Source organism: Apodemus sylvaticus, chromosome 19 (genome assembly GCF_947179515.1).
Source record: "Apodemus sylvaticus chromosome 19, mApoSyl1.1, whole genome shotgun sequence".
Taxonomy (NCBI): Eukaryota; Metazoa; Chordata; class Mammalia; order Rodentia; family Muridae; genus Apodemus; species Apodemus sylvaticus.
The window spans coordinates 53,960,765-53,967,493 of NC_067490.1; positions in this window are offsets into that span (position 1 = coordinate 53,960,765).

Below are 6,729 nucleotides of genomic sequence, written 5' to 3' on the forward strand. Positions count from 1 at the left end.
GACAAGTCAGAGAGAAATATCCTGCACTCAGCACTAAGATGTTTATTTGATTACCTCTGGCTTCTGTAGTCAGCATTTTATATACAATAGTTGGAGTGAAAATACGCTGCATGGGGAGTTAATAGAGTGGTTTTTTAAGTACTCACAGTTCATTTCATCTAAGAACATCTGTTACTAAGGGCATTTTGAAAGGACCATATGGAAACTTATTATACTATATGCACTTCCTAAAATATATACTTAGGCAAATATAAAGAGGTTTAATGAAGTTACCGTACAACAGAGAAAAAGTACCCCTGGGGGCCCCGTAGACATCTCATGCTAGCAAATGAAAAGACTAGTACTAGGAATGGGTTGCCTCTTTTTGAGTTGTTGGTCGAAGGAACCACATAGATTCACAAGCATTACAGGGTATTACCAATCTTGGCTACCCTTGAGAACTTGATGGTAAGACCCTATTTCGCAAGATAACCATATTTACATCACAAAATATTAGAAATCAAACTGGTACTCACCTGAAAGTTTCATTTCTACTGGGTTGTCTTCATTGTACTATAAAGTGTAATGTTCACTACAGTGGAAGACAATAACCATCATCGCACCCAGCTGTGAACCCTGCAAACTACAACAGTGACTACCCTGACAAAATATTGCTAATGCAGTAGTGGCTGGAATGTTATGCGAGTAACCAACCACTTTCTGACTATATTTGAGATCCAGTCCATGAGATGACACCATAACTGGTGCTGATAATGAGGCCAAGGCCCTGTAGTTATAAGCCCTGGAGGAGAACCCAGTACTACTATTCTGCTACATATACATGCTATTAAAAATGTTCCCTAATAATGTATTGCTGTACCCATAGATCAGTACATCTTTCAATCCTCAACAGAGAAACGTCTCCTTGGAGTAAATAACAACTACTACAGAATCTTTCAACTGGCCAACATGCAGAGAATAAGAAACTGTAGTGGAGCTGGAGAGAGAGATAGCTTAGCACATAAGAGTGTGTATTGTTCTTGCGGAGGACATGAGATCAATTGCCTCTGATGGCACATGTGCGCACACATACACACAAATAATGCTAAAAATATTTGCTTAAAAGAGATTGTGGGGCTGGAGAGATGGTTCAGCAATTAAGAGCACTAGCTGCTCTTCCAGAGGTCCTGAATTCAATTCCCAGCAACCACGTGGTGGCTTACAACTATCTAAAATAAGTTCTGATGACTATTCTGGTATGTGGGTGTACATGCAGATAGAGCACTTGTCCACATAAAATAAATAAATCTTGAGAGGGAGGGGGAGAGAGAGGGAGGGAGGGAGGGAGAGAAGAGAGATTGTGGAATGTTGAATCCTACATACATACCACACCCCTCAAAGCTCAGGGACCTTCATGAAAGAGAAGAGGAAAAGACTGTAAGAGCCAGTGGTGATCAGTAACATCAGGGAAACTTTCTCAGATGCTCTAGGACAGTTGACCAGATGAACTTACAGTGATTATGACAACATACACAAGAAAGATCTGTGAAAGCTCAAGCCAGACAAAATCTCAGCAAAGAAGGGAAAGTGGGTACAAAGTGCATACCTAATTAATACATTACTGGTATTTGATCATTTAGAGGAAGAAGAGGGTTTTTTGTTTTTTTTTGGGTTTTGGTTTTTTTTGTTTTGTAAGTCACACGCTGGTCCAGGAACACTCTCAAGTTGGAAGAAAAAAAAAAAACTAGATTCAATGAGAGGGGCACTCAAAGTTGGGTGGGATGAAAGGAAAGTTATAGGAGGGGTTGAGGGCAGGGTGAATATGTTTAAAATACACTGTGGGCAATTCAAAAAAGTAAAAATACTGTTTAAAAAAATTAAAGAGGGCTTAGATTACAAGAAATATGAACCCGAGTAGCCAATAAAATAGAAGATGCAGTGAATAAACTGACCTATGACTGGTATGCTGATGACACTCCAGGGAAAAAGCACAAAGCCAAAAATTGCATAAATCTGTCTTGTGTTTTTAAACATTAAAAATAATTTTTACTTAAGTCCTCCTTCTTCTTGAGCTTCCTGTGCTGGGTGAATTGTAACTTCTTTATTTTGAGCTTTTGAACTAGCATCCGCTTATTAGTGAGTGCATACCATGTGCATTCTTTTGTGACTGGGTTACCTCGCTCAGGATGACACTTTCTAGTTCCATCCATTTGCCTAAGAATTTCATGAATTCATTGTTTTTAACAGCTGAATAGTACTCCATTGTGTATATATACCACAGTTTTTGTATCTATTCCTCTGTTGAGGGACATCTGGGTTCTTTCCAGCTTCTGGCTATTATAAATAAGACAGCTATGAACATACATGTAGGAGCACCTTCTGGGTATATGCCCAGGAGTGGTATAGCTGGGTCCACAGGTAGTACTATGTCAAATTTTCTGAGGAATCGCCAAACTGATTTCCGGAGTGATTTTACCAGCTTGCAATCCCACCAACATTGGAGAAGTGTTCCTCTTTGTGGAGCAGAGTCTGAAGTAAAGGCCACCCAGCGATTGCCCTACCTGGGGATTCATCCTATAAATAGTCAGCAAACCCCGACACTACAACAAAAAGCATGTACCAAAAGGAGCATGCCATGGCTGTCTCCAGAGGGGCCTTGCCAGAGCCTTACAAATTCAGAGACAGAAACTAGCAACCAACTATTGAACTGAGCTTGGGGTCCCCAACAGAGGATCTGGAGGGTGGTCCAGAGGAGATGAAAGGGTTTATAGCCCCATGGGAAGACCAATGACTTCAGACACCCCAAGACTCCAAGGGACTGAACCATCAACCAAGGGGTATACATGGTTCCAGCCAAAATTGTGGCAGAGGAATGCCTTTTGGGGCATCAGTGGGAGGAGTGGTCTTTGGTCAGATAAAGGCTCAATAGAGGTCACAACAAAGGGAAACACGTGGGGGCAGGGAAGTTGGGGGGGAGGTGGGACTGTTGTCCGGGTAGAGAGCCATATACATGGAGGCAGAGGGTGGGAGGAGGGCTAGGGAATCGTTGGGGAGGGAGCTTTTGGGAGGGGGAAAATTGGGAAAGGTTTTACCATTGGCAATGTAAATGAAGATACTCAACTAAAAAAATGGAAAAATAAATAAATTTTAAAAAGGCCACAAAGTTGGGTGGGTAGGGAAGCAGGGTAGATATGGAAACATTTTGGGGAGGAGGCAGAATATGACATTTTTCTGGAAAAAGGATAAAACAATCCAAGAACTAACGTTTTTTAATATTTTTTCCATTTTGTGGAATTTTTAGGTTTTTTAATGAGGTAGAATTACATTGATTTTCTTCCTCCTTCCCCAAACTCAGGGATCATTTCAGAAGATGGGGAGAAAAGATTGTAAGAAACAGAGGGAGTAGGTGTCTAACAAAACATTGCCGTATGTGAAAGAGCTCTTCTACATATGAACTCAAACGTAAATGTGGTTGAATGCACAAGCCCTGCAGAAGAAGAAGCCAGACACAATCCCAGCATAGACTAGGGATGGACTCATGAAGCCCCATCTTTAGCTGATTGGTGATGGTTGGCTGCTAGGAGGAGAGTTAGTTTTCTCCAAGGATATAGACCTAGAGAAACCACCTGTGCTTCAATAGATTGTCCTACATCATTAGAACACTTAGATACAGGAGCACTGGGACACTTAAAAACAGGAGCATTATATATAGGGAACACTTAAGCTGGCTCAGTGGATTTCTTTTAGAAAAATCACATAAAATTAGGAGGGGAAAGTGGTAGGGGCAATAGGAATGGAGAGAAGGGATATGGGTGGGTTTGTCACATTAAATGTATATATAGAATTCTTAGTAAAGAAAAGTGGAACTATTTTTTTTTTGTGACTTATGAGTTGATACCAAAGACTTCAGTAAAGAGACGTTCTAAAAACATTCTTGGTAGCACATCAGCATTTAGAGATATTCTTCCAAAACTGAAAAGAGTCTGTGAACCTAGGTTTATGGCTGCTTCTGGCAACATTGTACAGGTGGGTAAACTGAGAAGAGTAGAGTGATAAAAATAAAATGATTTCAAATGTGATTACTATTTTGTCTGCCATTTCAGTTTTTTAATATATTTTAAATGATTTTTATATGTAGTAAGAGATAAAGTCTCACTTCATTCTACACATGAACATCCAGTTTCCAGCCCTATTTGTCCAGTTAAAATGGGCGGAGCAGATTCTAGTGTTCTGTTGCACAGTACTATACTAAGGAAACAGTAGTGAACTGAGTATAAAAGAAGGTTTTTTTTTTTTTTTTTTAGTGTTTTCATTACAGAGAATAAATGTATGTGGGAATAGATATAAGTTCAGTATTCTGCCTAATCAATATTATAGTAATTCTATGTAAATTAAAGCAAGTTTTTAAAACATAATTGTCTTAAATTACATAAGAGAAGATTTTGTGAGAATGGGAAAAGGCAAATTGCATTATGCTTAAAAACTATTGCACGGAAAGAAAGCTACCAGTGGACATCTTCGTTATCAAATATTTTTTTCTCTTCCAAAGAGTTCAGAACAGACTGAAAACTAATCATCACATACTTCTTGAAATAAATGGATATTGCATGAAAGTGTGTAATAGATATTCTAACAAAGAATGTCAGTAATTTCAATTGAGCTTTCAAATAAGCTCTTGAAGGTATAAGAACAGCCTAATTATGAGCAGTCTATCAGGAATGCATATTTTTTACCAATTGTAACTTTAACACATTACTATTATCACCAATTATGTCTACTGCTTACTAGGACAGTTTCCCCGGAGATCAAAAAGGAGCAGATACTAATTGTAAAGAAAAGTTGCATGTGCTTTTTTTATATTTTTATTCACTTGTTTATTTACTGTGTAGAGGTGGCTTGCCTGCATGTGTGTGCACCATGTGCATGCTTAGTGCCTGAGGAAGCCTGAAAAGATCTCCTATAATTGGAGTTCCATATTTGTGAGCTGCCTTGTAGGTGTTGGGAATGGATCCCAGGTTCTCTGAAGGAGCTGTGCTGACTGCTGAGCCATTTCTCCAGCATCATTTTGTTCCTTCTTGAATAAACTCTGTACAAAGTAATTTTTCCTTCACAGAATGAAAATTTACAATTTATGTGTAGTTCAACACATATGGGAATGTGAGTTGTTCGTTACCACATTCTCACTGCTTCCTAGGGCATGCTTTGATCAGGTGTTAGGGACAAAATACCCAGACACTGAGCGTTCTGGGTTCTGAGGACAAACATACCAGGGACTGTTTCATACTAGCAGAAACTAAGAAAGCAGAACAACTTCTACACTTGATCTTAGCCAAAAGGCCGAGAAACAACTCCAGAACAACTTCTGACGACAAGACCACGGGTGCTTTCACACTGGGTGAGCATGTCAATCATAGTGTATGTTACAATAGAGTTAAAGTGACTTAAGCAAGTGCTACAATCTCCTTTAGAGCATATTTGTACATTCCTTAATATTGCAAGCAGCACCAAAAACTTTGTAGGACACTGTTTAAGCAGAAAAATCAACTTAAGTATATGCAATTTTAAAAAAAATGCTGCCTTTAAAAGCAAGATTTGGAGCTGACAAAATGGGTCAGTAAGTAAAGGTACTTTTCACCAAGCTTGATGACCTGAGTGTCATTCCTGAAACTCACATGATGAAATGAAAGATTATAAAAGTTGTGCCTTGACCTCCATGCATGCACCTTGATACATATGTATGCTCACATGTGCACACACACTAAATAATAAACAAGTATTTGATGTTTCACCAAAAATAGCTATTTTACACTATTTTATCCAATTTCTGAAACCTAATTAATAAATAGTAAAAATAAAATTTGCCCTTAGCGTCTACTATAGGGGTGTTCTTAGCAGAAACAAAGAGAATAATATAGATCGTAGTCAAACCTCAATCTTATTTTCTGACCTATTGAAAAACACAATTCTCTAAAAAAAAAAAAAAAAAAAAAAAAAAATACATTACTCTACAAGTAGTCTTCAGTGAAACTGAAACATTGAAGAAATCAATAAACTAAAGAACAGTCTCCATGGACAATCCCAGTCACTGTAATATACCACAGTGATGGTCGTGGTGTTTGCTACAATGTAGCCTGGAGACATCGGGTCTGAATGGATTGTCCCTCTTCACGCTGAGAATGATGTATTCTCAACTTCTTTTGTATTGGGTCTTCTAGTTTAGCTTTGTCATTTTTTTATCTTTCCCCACTGTGTTAATTATTTTTGGAGGCTTGATCTCATCTCCAAGCAATATATTAGAAATGCTCATGAGGATGCATTGCATAAATATTGGATGGTCAAAGACAGATTTTTGAGTCATTTAGACAGAATTTAAGTAAGCTGATTTGAATCCGCTTTTATTGATGAAATACAAGGACAGTCCTCCCATGTTTAAGATAACTAAATGTTTACAGACATGGAATTTGCATGCACATTCCAATAAATCCATGAATCAGCAATCAGAACACTGGAGAACAGCTGAAGAGAATCAGAAACATGGTCCCAGGGATGGTATAAATGATTGTAGAACTAGGGAAATTCTTCAAGACAAAAACGCTTCAATAAAGTCAGATAAACATGACATAAAAATGATGAAGTGTTAAAATAAAAAGGGGAAATATAAAGTACAGCCAATCTGTAATTACATGTTTTATGAATTCAGCAGACAAGAAAATGAGATCTGTTCCACCTGATAAACTGAAAGGTGCCAAG